The sequence below is a fragment of the Apodemus sylvaticus genome, chromosome 15 (assembly GCF_947179515.1).
Source record: "Apodemus sylvaticus chromosome 15, mApoSyl1.1, whole genome shotgun sequence".
NCBI classification, from domain to species: domain Eukaryota; kingdom Metazoa; phylum Chordata; class Mammalia; order Rodentia; family Muridae; genus Apodemus; species Apodemus sylvaticus.
The window spans coordinates 56,796,657-56,813,331 of NC_067486.1; the positions used below are offsets into that span (position 1 = coordinate 56,796,657).

A 16,675-nucleotide genomic window follows, 5' to 3' on the forward strand; every position below is an offset into this window, starting at 1 on the left:
AATATGTGAATTCATATGGACTTTCTATTACTTATATGATGATTCTTTAGATTTTGAATATTTAAGATTATGTTTCTTTTTCTTTTGTATGCCATTATGATTAACGCTTTGTGCACAGATCTGGGTATGAGATTCCGTTTCCAACAGATGGAAAGACAGAAGGAAGACTGTTGTAGTAGAGAGGAATTTCTGATGAAAGGTTTGTGTGAGATGTTATATTATCTTACGGAACCTTTGACACTATTGTTCACGGTCACTATATGAACATCTGCTTTCCTGCATACTGAACAGCACTGAGACTTAGTTTTTAAAATAAATCATGCACTTGAGTGCTAGTAAGTTTGTCTTACCAGTTTTACTTAACTTTCTCTTGTTGACTACTAGACATCTATAAGTCCATTTTCTTTTTTTTTAAAATGGTTTTCTTGGCTGTTCTTTTTGAAGACAATACATATCTCGGTATGTTTATGACTTCTGCTTCTGCCTTATGGTTTACTATTTCACTGTGTTCTGAGCTTTTCTTACCTTGCCCTGAACTGTGGCAGGAAGCCTGATAAGTCTGTTTTAGATTATTTCCTTTGTGCCTCGTTCTGCACGCCAATGCCCAAAAGTACCTTTGAAAATAAAGCTTCCCAGATAAAGTGCCTTCAGTAGCTCCCAGTTTCTCACCAGCTAAATTTGATGAAGAAAGTTCATCATATTATTGGATATTTCCTTGAGTCTGGTTATGTTATTGCTAAGTAGAATCTAAATGAGGTTGTTATTATTTGTGGGCACTTCTGTATATATAAGCAAACAAAAGACAAAATACTAGAACATAAGATAATGAAAAGCTTTAGAGTCTTTCCCACCTCTCAACATTTGTTAAGAGAAAATGACCCAATGTGTTCTGTGACTTACTCATGGTCAGAGAGCTCAAGGACCAAACTGAGACTAGAAAGAAAGTTTTCTGAGTGCCAGTTCATTGGCTTTTAGAGAATAATAAAAATCACTTTCGTAACTTAAAGAATAGAAGCAGCTATGAAGATGGTTTAATTTCAATCTGTTACTATGTTTAAAAGAGGGTTAAAAACCGGGCCACATAGAAGGTTTGAGTGTTCTTATAATACAAATAATATGTATGTCTCATAAATCAATCAAATGTGTCATTAAAATTTCCATAAAATTTGCACATCAACAAATGATCCAGTTTACACTTGGCTTTTCCCTTTTCATTCTGCATTGTTTTAGGGAACCTGTTTTGGTATGACAAAAAGCTAGGTGTTTTGGTTCTAGCATGTTGCAAATTGTTATTAAGAGTCTTAGTAATATCAATGAAAAAGTTCATTTTCTAAGAAGATTTCATGTGTATCATTTGTACTGACTATATCTAGAAATGTTTATAAGGCTTACTCTTATAAACAATGGGAGCCGCTTTAAAATGCTTTCATTTAAATAGTAAGCAACATGAAGTATTTTGGAAGGTCACAGACTAATAGCCATTCAATATGATACAATTATTGCTATTTAATTACTACTTCACATTTAAGAAAACTTAACAGCAGCTACTGATTTGAGAACAGGATTTGCCAACAGTAATTGTTATTTGAGGGGCAGGGATACAGGAAGAAAGGGGAAAATATGAAAAGAGTTATGAAAGAACAATGTTGAAGGAGCACATGACCTTCTAGCCATTGATTATACAAGAGTCAATCACAAAGCATGTGCTTGCTTAACTAAAGAAATAACAAAAAAGAGGATTTATCCATCACATGATGTAAAGTTGTTTACGAACTGAAGTTTTCAAGAAAAGATTGAGTCAGTGTCAATGGAAGATTTAAAGATATCTAAGCTATGGTTTCTTTCATTGTGTGCACAGACAAATATGACTTACTCAGCTCATTCAACTCTCTAATAAGCAACGGCCTTTTGTTAGAAGCTCTTTACTATCCCAAATATGTGGCCAGTCACTTTTAGATTATACTGGACATCAGCAGCAGCAACAAAGAGAACTAGATGATAAAAGAGAAATAAAGACCAAGTATTTGAAATTTCTCACTTTATACAGTGTACAACTTTAACAATTTAGATTTAACTAAAAATTAGCCTTGAAAAAATTTTTTTAGAAAAATAATAGTAATTGTTACTTGAACAATACATTATGTTTTAAAAATTGGAAAATTGTTAGATTGATAGTAAACAAAACAAGCTTTTATAGTCTAAAAGAGAAATATGTGGACAGAGGGGCACAGAAAAGAGAGCAGGATGGAGGAAAGGAGAGGGAGAGAGAGAGAGAGAGAGAGAGAGAGACAGAGAGACAGAGAGCGAAAGGAATCATCAAAGAGCAGACAACATGAAACAAACTTTTTGAGATAAAACCACACATATTCTTTATAAAAATAGAAATAACTTATTTCAAGTTATTCATTAAAATTAAATAACCACAAAATAAAAAAATCCCACCATATGATAATAAGTTCAAGGATACTTGTTTTATAGTAGTGAAATAGGATTCAAACATTTATGTTTACTAGTTAAAATCATTTTTCTAGAGTATAATCTATTTTGCCCATTTGTCTCAGTTTTCTACAGTATAGAAATAGAAATAATAACAAAGAATGAATTATATGCCAAGTACAACTTTCCACTAAACAATAAATTTAATTTACGTTATCATTATTAAATGGCATGTATAAAAAAGAGGTGAGATCTTATCTCAACAAATAAGGCAGAGACCTATAGAAGAAACTTTTGTTCACATCTGGCCTCTGCATTCACAGACAAGTACATCTGTGTAAATTAACTTTTAGTTACCTGACATAATTGTCATCTTGGAAGCTTATTGCTAAATAAGGTCACCCTTTCTAGTTCTTTCTAAACTCTACCTGGTTGGTTTAAATCAGCTGTTCTGGCTTGAACTTCTCTCCAAGCTGGCTGATTCTATCTGGCTTCTCTCAACTTCTCACTGAATTCCTCTGCTTGGCCTCAAACTAACTCTGGCAATTTGTTCTAATTTTCTGATTCCTTCTTCCTCTCTGGCATCAGATAACCTCTGCTGACCTGTACAGAACTGCATGAACTCAAAAAAAGAACTCAACTCCACCTTACTGCACTTACTGCACAGACTCCCAGCTCCACTGCACTAAACTCAGCTGACTGAACAGAACTGACTCCCTTACTCTTCCTGCACTGCTCTTAAACAGCCTCCCTTTCCTATCTGCTCTCATGAGAGTGGTGGGTGGCAGGGGGTGGGATGGGGGGACTTATCCTATCTTCAAATCATTCTGTCAAAATTTTCTATGATTTGTCACTTTGTTTGCCACTCAATTAGATACCACTTTCAAACATGGCTGTTTTCTTCTGCAAACTAAGAAACTAAGCTTACCTTCATTGTTTGGATTAAAGGGGTGTATTAAGGGCGTGTCTGTATTCCAGCTAGGCCATACTTCAATCCATGGTGTTTCTGCATTCTGGGTGTATCATATAGACCTAGAAGGTGTTTGGATGTGATTCCTTGCCAAAGCAGCCCATCTGCAGGACCAAAATTCCTCTGCATATCCAGTGTTCATACACAGAAAGATATGATTTTGCTTGGGTTGAGAATGAAGTTTAGTGATACAGTGCTTAGCATGTATCTATAGTATGTCAAATAAATAAGTACATATGTAAACAAATCACAAATAATGATAAAGATAACATAATGTATAAATTATATATTTACATGCATAAAAGGAGCTATCAAACTCAAAGCACTGTTTTCTATGATGTACTGCCTACAAAACATTCAATATAATATAAAATAAGAAAAACAAAGGGGCATAGGTTTAAAAAGATGATTATTTATATAGAAAAATGAAATGAATTAATGAGACTAGTGCTAAAGCTACAAGAATACTGACATGAACTTCAGACCCACAGACAATGGCTGGATACTCTGCTCTTGGGAGACAGAGTCAAGGATGGAGACACACAGTGGACCTGAGCCTACCTTACTACAGCAAGAAAGTGCTAAATGTTGGGCTATCACCTAATTATCAAATAGGACTTTAACCCCTCTGAGAGGAGATTAAGACACTGTCTTGTGACAAAATATTCCTTTAGAGAGAACACTAACTTCTCACTGTAAAGATTCACATAGATAGCAGGGACTCAAAGATCCAGACAGAGGGAACTGCAAAGTCCTCACTCAGGAATTTGTGAACCAAACAAACAAATAAAAACGAAGAAAGAAAGAAAAAAGAAGAGCCAATGATTAGTATTAACTTCAAGACAAAATTCTAAAGTACATCAAGAAAGCTAATGGTAAGGAAAACAACCAATAAAATCATTTACCTTCCATTTAGATGAATTTTATCTTAAAGAATAGCATCATAATGAACTTAAGATAAATATGCTGGGATGGTAAATACAATGTAGTAAATTCTATGAAGGAAACAGCAAAGTATTAAATAAAAACAGAATAAAAAATAAGTGATTAAGACAGAAATCAATCAAACTATTAAGAAATTTAAGTAAATTCATTGACAATAAAATTCATTAGTGCGGATAACTTAAGATAGCACAATTTAAAAGAGAAATTTAAATGACCTGGCAGGTAATTTTAAAGAATTTATTTGAAAAATAAATCACAGAAAGCAAAAACAGCAGTTGGAATATGGCAAACTGACCCATAAACATCCATGTATCTTGTAAGAATTAAATATAGATGGCAAAACTAAACTATGAGAAAGAAGAAAGGCTGGGTACGGCCTTGCATGCATGGAGTTACAGTATTTGATATGCTGATTTTGGAGGCCTCCAGAACAAGACCCCTCCTAAAAAGCAACCTAAGAAGAAGAGAAAATGGGTGGAAGACATCAGGATGCTTCCTTTGACCAAGCTATAGATCAGAAGGATGTCTAAGTGACACCAACTCTAACAAGAAGGATCAGTAAGAGTAACTGCATTAAAACCAGAAATTAGAAAAATTTCTGCTAACGACAGAAAAGATAAATAATGAATTGGCCAGGATATCAGCAATCTTTATGGGTCAAAGGAACAAAGATGTGGATACCGTATTGCAACATCACCAAGAACATGACAGCAACAGAGTTCAATGAAGTTAACAAAGGCAAAATTTATAACTTTTTAGAAAAAATGGGCACAGAATACAAAGAAACAACACACAAAGGACATGCCAAAGACGTATAAAGATAGTAAAACCAAGTGCGACACTGTTCAAGGTTCTGTTGGTGAGAAACCAGTCAAAGGTCTAACCACTTAGGCTGTGACTCTTGAGACCACTCTACGGTTGCTAAGGACAGTATGAACAGGCACTGGCACTTCCTAAAGAGCATTCTATATCTAAAACTCAGTCAGCTTTGACACACATGCTTCTATGTGTTTAATGATTTCCATATTTATATATATACAAATTTGAACTTATTTGCCAGTAGAAAACATTGAAAATAATGCTTAATGAGGAGACAGCTGATCAGTGAAGCTTAGGGATAATAACTAGAAGAATTCACTTTATATATGCTGTAACATATGACTTAAACAAATCCCTTAAGGGAGTCAGAAAAGCATTGCCTGTTTTTGGCTTTGTGCTAAAGCCATGAGAACTGCAAGAGGAGTAGAGGGTTCCCCGGGCACTGCTGTAGCTTATTGTGGACTGGGTCCTGTCACACATAGAGATTGTTAGTTCATCATTCTACAGACCGAACTGCTCACTCCTCCGCAACTACTAACAGACTAAGAACACAGAACAAGTTCAGAAATGAACATTTCAAATTTCAAAATCCAGTCTAACCTGGGCTCTGGATTCTTGTATTGCAGATGATTCTTTATATTATTATGTATTTGAAATACTTTACATTACAAAAGTATAACTCTGACACCACTGACTTCCCTAATCCGAAAGCATGTGAAGGCAAGCACCCCCTTCTCTCTGTTTCTTACAATAGAAACCAGTATTTCACCAATTAACAAACATTTTATACAATGCTGGTTTCATTGAATCGTGAGCAAAATTTTCCATTTCCTTCTATCCACATGAAGAATCTTAGGCTTTCCTGAGTGACCAGAAGCAGATGCTTCTGATACAGACCAATGCTCACACAAACAAAGCCCATCCATCCAGGTTTCCCAACAGATGACGTGGGGTTGGCATTGCCAAACCTTTCCTGATACGAATCAACAGGTGACCTGGCACCACACTGCTATTTGCTCAAGAGTTTCACCTTTGCTTTCAGAAAACCAGAGACAATACTTTTCAGTGGTGCACTACAAGCCGACCATAAGGAAAGCAAGGCTTTATTTCAGCCAGCTCTCTTACAACATGGAGGAATACTGCCAGCTACCACTGCTACTCTCCTCACTAACTATGGTACAGATGTTTAGAGACACAAAAACAGAAATGAAACAAAAAACTCTTTTAAAAAGTTTTGCAAAAATAAAAAAATGAGTATATAGTTATCATAACTGTGAAAGGTGAATGCACATTTCATTTATCTTGTTAAACAAAGAGAACCCGATCAAACAAAAATACTGATTTTCTGACTTAATCAGCTATTTGCAAAACTAACAATTACAAGGATCAACTCAAACATGGCTAAAAGTGGAAATATAAAACAGATTTCCATTATTTAGATTTTTAAAAATTCTCCAAGAATCGGGAGACTATGACCTACTTAAGTGAATAGTTATTAAAGAAACAGACCCACTTAAAATATGTTTTCAGCTTTAAGATGGGACCAGAGTACTTCTTTGAACTCTACTAAGTCAGGGAAAAAGTTAATGGAAATAATAAAAGCTTTTTTAAATACTACACAAAGAAAGTAGAACTATAAAATAAAGATGTTGAGATTGCTCATGTATGTTCCGTAGGTAGCACAGCTTGTATGAAGTCCCAGTTATCACACTAGCAAATGTCCTGTTCCATTTAAGCACAGTGATGCATAAAATTAAAAGAAAACTTTTTGTTTAAAATAAGACTAAAAATACATAATCTCTAAGGGGGAGCTGCCTGTACTAAAGTGTAGACATTGGCTTAGAGCCTTGTTCTGCTCACGATCTTGTGTGCACGGTTCATTTATTAAACATATTTGGTGCCTAGCATCCATACACACACTTCCTAAGTGGGAGAAAGACATGAAGTCATGCTAATAAAAAACTCATTTTTGTCCTAAAATTCTGAGCCTAATGACATTACTCCGGTATAGGAGATATTTCTTTTCTTTGTTGAAATAATGAGATAAGTAAATGCACATTAAAGTAGGTACACACATATACTACTCTAGTGTGTTTTTTTTCTCTGAAAAGCACCCCCTGTCCCCCCCATGCCCTATCCTTGCCTTCCTCCAGCCCATTTTCTATCTATTCCCTAATGTATATGAAAAAGAAGAGTTTTAATAAAAATGATTCTTATTTTTTTCTGAATTAAATATAGCATATCATTTCTCTGCCATTTAAGTTCTATTAAGTAAGAAAACACAAAATCATTATGGAAATCATATTAGGAACTTTTAAAAGGAAACAAAAAGTCAGTAAAACTACTTTTAAAATTCAAAATTTCATTCACATATTTTCTTTCAGAAATTTTGAATTACTCTTTCAAGCTGCCCCCACTTCCTTTTCCAGAGAAAGTATTGTGAATTTTACAAAGAAAAGACCCTTCTTACATCTTCCTACCCACCTGTCCTTTGAAGTAGGAGGTCCACAGAGTGGGGGTATAGATTACTGCAGGAGATATTTGGATGAGATCAAAACATTTCACCTGGGAGACAGCTCTGTGCTCAATTTTCCAAGTCTCAAAGAAGACTATGGCCTACCATGATATCCTCTGGAAGATTGGTTCTCCTGGCTAAACAATGATAACCATTTTACATAAGACTTCTGAAAATAAAAGCGACTGTGGCATCAGCCAGAAAATAGGCCAGAGAATGAAAGCCTTTCATGGGAATATCTAAACCACAGCAGACACTATCAGTGTCCCATGAATACACTTAGAGGGTCTAACGGGATACTAGGCACCTGACACCTTGGTGCATAAGAGAAGCTCAGCTGTCTGAATACGGCAATAGTCTTAGGCCAAATGTGCCATTGTCCCAAGTGATGATATCCTGTAGTACCAACAAAGCTGAACCCTTGGGAGTAGGGGACAGGCAAGGCTCTGACTATAGCCAGGCTCTTTATAAAGACAGCTCTTGGCCCACTTGATGGAACCACTAAGGATGGGTTCCCAAGGGGAGGAGGACTCCTCAAACAGAGAAGACTGGAGACTTCACAGTGTGTGAGCACTCCCTGCTGGTAGCCTGTGTTGTAAATAAATTGATGATGATGGCTTGGAGGGCTACTGGAATTGTCTATCGGGAGGTTAACAGAGGTCCAGTAAGACAGTAGGCTTTAGGAGACGTGAGACTACCCTGGATGAGCAAGAGGTTAGGGGAAGTTAGCAATAGAAAGAACACAAGAAGTAGCAAATGCTATGTGTAAAAGCTGATATATAAGAGTTTCTACATTTATTTTCCAAATATTAACATTATATAAAGCATAAATTCATGTGTATGCACACATGGGAAAGCAGGAGACAGTGAATTTCCTTACATACATTTAACCTCCACAAGAAAAATCCTTGGGACAGTTCAATTGTGCTCATAACATTAATGTTCTACTAGGAATCACCTTCCATAACTCCCATGGTGCTGTCTGCTATGCCCACAATACCATTATACCTAAGCCCCAGACAGGCAGTCTTTGTTAATCAGCACTGGCCTGTGGCAACAATCCTGCTATCTCCCTGGTGCTCTGCTCTGTTAGGTTCTTGTTTATGATATAGTGAAGGTCAAAATGGCAGCCTGCTAAAAGCAGCAGTATTTCAACTGCTTGAATAACTTGCTTGTCATCGACTTGCTAATGCAACAGTCAAACGTTTTGTTCCTATGTACAGTGTCGACTAACTTGAGCAGATAAAGGGCCTAGGACAGGAAGATGCTGCAGATGCTTTAGCTTAGAGGAAGGCTTAGTGAAGCCAAACCATCAGCAGGGCCTGTTTGTTCCATACTTCCTATCGGGCTTTGTGAACGAAATGTTAGATTACAACAATGACAAGTTTGTGACAAGCGAGTCATTTGTGCAACTTGTGTGCTCCTGTTTTTCTCTGTTTACCATTCAGACTTGTGGACGCCATTTCAGGCACTCACAGGATTTCTGGCTCCCATTAAGGGGAAATGGTTCCTCCATGTTTAGAATTTTCTGCCTCAAAGAGAATTACTAAGCAATTATTTATCCCCATGGTCACAGTGTCACAAAAAACACTGGAGTTGTTTTGCTGGACTCTGAATTATGAAACGGAGTCCTGAGGACGGGATAGTTTGGAACATCAGAAATTTCTCATCTAGCATATTGGAATGACTACAAAGGAAGCCTGTGAGAGTCAATAAAATTGTGGCCAGCTTGAAATACCTTGCTCCTTTGCTCTGGGATCATATATCAAGGCCATATGCTTCAAGGCACATAAACTCGCTGGTAACAAGTAGACCTGAGACACCAAGGCCTGGCTCAACTGCAGACACTGACGTGTGATCTAACACACGATAGCTTTGGTGACAAGGATAGCTTTGGTTGTTGCACAGGGAATTTACAGCGCCTTCCTCCTGCTTGCCACAGGTAACTAGAGGGCCAGTACGGGCAAGCAAACATTTTATCTGTGTGAAAGAAAAGCAGTATCATAATATAAAAGTTACACTTGGGATCATCCTTGTGCTGCTGTTTTCGGAGTAAATGGACCCCTGGTGGACTCAGACTCAAGAATTCTAGATCTCCTCATAAAAATTTCAACATTCCCCACCCGGGGCTTCCAAGTGACTTTTGGCAAGTCATTTTTGTTTTCCACAAAAAAGCCGGTAATAATAATAGAGTCCCCAGCCTCTACTCCACTTAAATGCAAAACTTAATATTAGCACTATCCTTTAGAACTGAAGGATAAGAACAGCACTCTCTAAATGTCACATAGCCTATGAGTTGGCATTGGATTTATAAATAATAGTGAGTATATCTTTTACAGAACATAGCAACAAGCTTTCAAGCAGAGACACAGACTTAGTATCTGGGAACAGAGGTCAAAAGTGGGACCCAAGGAAATATGGTAGAAAGAGAAGCAGAGCTCAGACCAGGTAGCTACAATACAGGGAAAAAAATTATAGTAATCTCTGTTGGAGTAGACATTTATTGCTGGGGCAGGAGAGATGGTTCAATGGTTAAGAGAATACTGGATGATTCTCAACTACCTGTAACTCTAGTTCCAGAGTATTCAATGTCTTCCTTTGATCTCATTCAATGTCTTCAATGAACGCAGACATACACATGGACGTGTGTGCACAGGAACAGGCATACACACATGTAAACACATGCACATATGTGCACAAATACATACTTCAAATAAAACATTAAGATATATTATTAATAATCCTTTGCCACATTACACAATTTATAAATATGTATTTATTCTTTGCACATCCTAATGGTATTGGATTCTCATTTTTTAATAGAGGAATTAAAATGTAAGAATGTAAAGATCTTATGATAATTATATAGTATTATTCAGCATTGTATTTAATTGAATATAGTTGTAGAGATTTGAATCTAGTTTTCCTTACATCCATAGCACATGTATTCCAACTAAGTCCATTTCTACTATCTTTACAGCATTTCTCTTTGGTTCTTTGGAAACTATTTTAAATGTAATTCAAAACTGTAGCTAGAAAGGCAAGTCACTGAGTCCTGGCTGTTGGTATGTCGTCACTGTTCTCGGGCCTGGCAAAGCCAGGCTTCACGCTGATGCTGCTCCTTCTCCAGCCTGGACTGAACCTTGCTTCTGTGCACTAGGCAGCAGGTACGCGGCTCTAAGCTAATCCCAGATTAATTTTAGTACAGTGTTCCATGGAAGCAGCTTGTATCTATGCCGGCTCCTTTCCTGCATTCCTTCTCTCTCTTTCCCTCTCTCTCCCTTTCTCCCCCACCCCTCTCTCTCTCTCTCTCTCTCTCTCTCTCTCTCTCCTCTCCCTCCCTCCCCCCCTCTTTCTTTCTTTAGTTTTTTTTTTTTTTTTTTTTTTTTTTTTTTTGAGACAGGGTTTCTCTGTGTAGCCCTGGCTGTTCTGGAACTCACTCTGTAGATCAGGCTGGCCTTGAACTCAGAAGTCTGCCTGCCTCTGCCTCCCAAGCGCTGGAATCAAAGGCGTGCGCCACCACCACCCAGCCAGCCAGCCCATCTTAAAGGGGGCCTGCGTCCAAGCATTTGAGTGAGGCATGCCTCCTGAATATCACGATCTAGAGGTTGTCTTCTTTGTATGGCAAAGAATGAGCGCCATGCCATCTCCACCGCACGCTCTGATGGCTTTTTACAGTATGTTTACAATGGGCCACAAAGAGGCTTGTGGTTTTTTCTTCTTTAATGCTAAATTACATTTACCACTTGAGAATTCTTAAAATCTAGTTTAGAAGACTTCCCTATGTGTAGAATCCTTAAGCTAACAAGGAAATGATATGGCTGTAAATGTTAGGTAGCCAGTGACTGGTTTGTTTCATGACCTGGTGGCCAGTGACACTCAGACTCTGCTCAACAACCCTGTGCACATAATTACAGCTGGGTATAGACTGTCCTGTTTTGTCACTGCCATCCAACATGAGTCAAACTCTATTGCACTTATCTCCCAAGCTTGAGAGAAATGAAGGCTACTTAGCCTATCCTCTGTCTCTTTTCATTTACACAATGATACACTTGGCAATGTGTTCTCAACATTTTAAATTTATTTCCTATTCTATAGAAAATCTTCCAGGCAACACCAGCTATGTTTAATTGATATAGCTCTTCAGAAGGTGTCCATGTAGTTAACTGTCCAGATAGGAACACTTTTAAGAGGGAGAGGACCTTATGGTAATTAAATCAATACTAAAGGCTTAACCAGAACTGTCCAGGCAGATCAATACAACCACTTACACATTCTTCCATAATCAATCTAGCACATATTGTAATTACTGTTTGTATGCTGTTTCTCCCACAAATCTGTGAACATCCTTTAATGATGGTGATGTATTCACCTGCTCATCTTTAGTTTCTAGAAAAGTACTAGGCAGGGGAAAGAGTGTAGGATTTAGGAACACATGAATTAAGGCTGTCTTTCTTCTCCTTATTCCATTGAAAATACAACTAAAAATGTTGGCTTTACATTTTTTGGAAGTAAATTAAAAATACTTTAATGTCACAGGAATGATAGTGGGTCACTGACTGAACTGATGCCAGTTCAAAAACCAGGTTGAAATGTGATGAAATTTTCCTTAAAAGTCTATTATAGTTAAGAACCAAAACCCAAATCAAGACCAAAACCAAAACCCTATATAGATAAAATAATACATGCTAGCCACAAATTCACAAGGACTGAATATTTGTATGTAGTAACTCGGCTTTATGGGAAATGATGGTAACACTTCAAAAGCCGGTGGAACCACCTCTGCCTTCACCCTGGTTAAGTACATTTAAAAGTTCTGATGTCTTCTGACCTTTTCTTTTTCTTTTTTTCCTGAATAACAGTGGATCTTGCATTTAAAAAAATTTGAAATTTAAAAATGTAGGTTTTTCCAAGCTCAGCTCCCAATGGAGCAGTGATTTGCAAACATTCAGAAAATACAGTGCCATGCTGTTGATGTGATTCTACATCATTCTTCTATATCTTCATAGAAGATAAATGTGAAGCAAACCTGCCTTAACTTTGTCAATGATTTACACTATACTGTGCTTGCCAATACTGAACACGTTTCTACATCATTCAGAGACACACCAGAATCCAGGATGGCTTCAGTGGCCAATCATTTTACTTCAGCATTTCTCCACATTGACTCTGATTCCTCACTGGTTATTCCTTGAGAATTTCAAAGAACTTGGAATGAAATAAATGTGTTAGAAATCTTTCCCTTATTATTATCAGTAGTTTGGCTAGTTATGTTATATATTACACTAGCTTTGCCTTGGTCCAGCAGAGCTCTGGGCCAATAATGAAGACAAGGTAGTTTTGTACTCATGACTCAAGAGGCTGAAGCAGGAGGAAGATCGTGATTTCAGATCACATGGTGAGCTCGGGCAAGCACAGCCTATAGAGAAAGTCTCTGTTTTTGAAAAAATAAAAATATAAAACAGCAAAAACAAAATACCCCAAAGTAAAGCCAAACCCCAAGAAAAAGATGAGCCTCCTGTCCTGCTGTCCTGCTGTGACTTAACAACTGGCAAACCAGTTTTGCCAGAACTCTCCAGGGAGAGATCAAACAGAATGGGAATTAGATTTCTATGTCTTCAGCTTGTGGTTAGAGGTATTAAATGGCTGTGTTCAGATGTGCATTCCCAAAAAAGGAGGCTTGAGAGGAGACAATGAAGATAACTGTGGAGTGCCATCATCCCAAGCTATAAAGCTGACCTTGGGCTATCTTCCTGAATAATCCTCCACGGCGCAGCATCTATGCAATGGTTTAATTTTAGACTAGCATTTTAAAACTGTGTTGGATATAACAACAATGTCATTAATAAGCAGCGATTTGTTTCACTTACAGAGAACTTTTCAGAAAAGGGAATACTTATTTTGATCTACTGTTTTCTCTATTTTAGATTGGAGTAGTATATTTTTAATACAGTTTCTTTCTACAAAAACCTATAATTTGTAATGAGAATATGAGATGTTACACATTTTCTCTCAACCTTAGTTATTCTTATGAATGCCTAATCAATTCTATTCCTAGCTTATAATTCTAAGAGATTCATAGAGCTACCTTCACATTCTGTACTCTGGTCACAGACCTCCGACTTCTGGCTAAGCAAGTAGCTTGTAGGCCACTCTGACATCACTCTGACATCATGAAAGACTACCAAGTATATAATTACTGCAGACAGAGGACACTTATTATACAGACATATACAGCTATTTCTAAAGCGTGTTTCTTCAAAAAGAACAAGGGCAGTGACCTCGATTTTTGCAGTATGTGCATCAAATTTTACCAAAAACTTCTTTTAAAATAGAGATGCACCTAGAAAACATTCTTTAAGTAGTGACAACTCTTGCTTGGGAGCCTTTTGTGTGGCAAGTGGACTTTGCAGTAGGACAGGGATGGAAATTGCAATAAATTATCAATTCATAATTAATCATCAGTAGTGATCACTGATTGACCCCCAAATAGAAAGATTTCAGAGTAAAGGAAAACATAACTGGCAATAGGTGTGACCCTCTTTGGGAGTGAGTTAATTTCTATATCACGATGGATTCCAGCTTGCAGTACACAGATGCTTAGAAGGATCCCTTCAGGTGTTCTATGGAAGGGAAGTAAGCAGCTATTTCTTTTCTAGCAGAATTTTCCAGAGCTGAAAATCATAAAGGCCTTCTCTGCTGAGGAAAGGGCAGACACATTCTTGGTATTGTACACCATTCTTTATCTCTATGTGTCCACTCTGATCAGTACATAATTTCTTAGGCTAGAGGATGATTAGTATTATCAAAGGAGGCAAGTTTCCATGGCATCCATAGAAGGTGTCAAAAATATTCTCTGTTATACCTTTAGAAATAATAACAATCACCTCAAAATGCACTGTAGTTAATGTTTGTGTGCATGTGTAGTGTATAGATGACCTCCTCTCTAAGACCAAGATTGTGTGTTTCTTCAGTAGAAGTTGGGTATGTTGCTATCTTCTATTATCTATGAACTAGAAATTGTGGGTCACAAATCCATGTATAAGTGTTTCCCTCATGTTTAGCTCAATACTCTGCCTTTTTATTCTTGAAGTTTCAGGTCTGTTCTTATATTGTCAGATTTTTCAGTGGCTGGAACTCTTATGATTTTCCCTTGTCCCATCCTTGCTGCCTCCTTAAAGACAATCTCCTTCCTTATGAGAGGTTTTCTTATTGCCAAGGATAAGAGCTAACTGCATTTAAACAATTATGACTTTGTAAACATTACAGTAGGTGAGATAAACTTTAAGATCTCTAAAAGACTTATAATTATAAAATAGGTACAGAAACTGCCCATCCTGAGATATCACTAGAGCTCCCAGAGGTTCCAGGTTTATCTTCAATTGTATTGAATACTACACTAAAGCTGTTTCTTAGGCATTTCTTTTTTCAGTTCTATTAAAAGTCACTTTAAAATCTATGGTGTCTTATAGCATGCGTGAGTACTCTATAAGGGACCTGAACTGAAAATCAAAACTGAGCAAGACCTGAGTCCATTCCATTTAGGAATTATGGTGGTCAAATGGGTCCAGGGAAGGTCTTTTCATGAGTCCATCAAAGAGCATTAAGGACTTAAGGCAATTATTCTCTTGGCTATCTAGAAACCTACATTATTTCATCTGAACATGACCTAAAACCTTTGCAATTTGGCAAAGTCAATCATACTTCTATTAGGTTGTAAATATATAGGAAAAGACTGACATCTGTTCAACTCCTGTCTTCTTCATCCCCTTATTGAAAGTTCAATTCCTGAAGTAATCTCACCTCAAGCAATGTCCAAAGGTTACATAATGGGCCAATAATACATAATAGTTCAGTAACTAAGATGTCACGCTAATACTGGTCTCTGTCACAGACCTTAAAAGGTCAATATACAATTTAAGATAAGTCATGTGAAAGTTGATATAATAGTATTTTCATGACTCAATGTCATGAAATGTTATTTATATAAATGGGCCATTTTGATTAAATAGCAAAGGCAACTACAAAATATTTGAAATTGTATATTGCTTGCATTTTATCACATAGCCTTATCTCTCAAATTCACTAATGTCTCTACTGCATGTAGATAAATATCTATCAAAACATGTAAAACACTAAGTATAGATGCTTCATATAGAAGGATCACCTTTAGAACTATGTGATTATATTATAAAATAGCAATATCTCCAGACCAAATATCACATAATTTTTCTCTTTGATTTTAAAGTCAGCCCTTTAAAAATGTAATTTACATATAATAAAATTAACTAATATACAATTCAGTGTTAGAATGTAACTTAAAAATATAATGTCAATATATCATTATGTTACCCAGATCGTACAATGATGTCTTTTACTTTGGTTTTGACCAGAGTACCTCAGGAAGACTCATGTTGTTATATATAGTAGAAAATGACATCATATAAACAAGGAGCACTGAAAGGTGCAGAAGGCACATGAAGATGCTTGCATACTGTCTACCACATGTCGCCAGTTGTGAAAGACCTGACATGCTAATATCCACTCATCCGGACTTGTTCCAGAGGCACTAAGAGCATGATGGCTGGCAGGCTCTGCAGTTAAGTGCGGTTATCAAGGCCCCCAAATATTGACAGAGTGCCAGATCCTAAGAAGCTATTGATGTACACAGCCGGCCACAGCTCCAGACACCTCTCAGACAGAGCCTTTAAATGTCACAGATAAATGAATTTTCATGAAACAGAGAATGGAAGTGCAAGAAGAAAGAGCACAGGATGAGAAGTAGGTAAAGAAATGAAAAAAATTCCTTGCATAAAGCTGACAGGAAGGCACACGGCACCTCATCTGTAAGCTCAATCAAAGGTCTTTACAAAGGATGTGAGAGCAAGCCTCCCAAGCAGCGTGCTACCTAAGAATGCAGCACCTTTGATCATTTCATTGAGTACATTTAAGAAGTTAAGTGAGATGCGTGTTGCAGAACAGTTCTGAAA

The 16,675-nt window shown here is 37.0% G+C and overlaps 1 protein-coding gene across 7 annotated transcripts in view; it reads right to left on the minus strand.

The window, feature by feature from the left end:
• The window catches only part of Zbtb20 (zinc finger and BTB domain containing 20), a 786,764-nt gene that overhangs the window by 244,287 nt on the left and 525,802 nt on the right, over positions 1-16,675 (minus strand). The window lies entirely within an intron of this gene.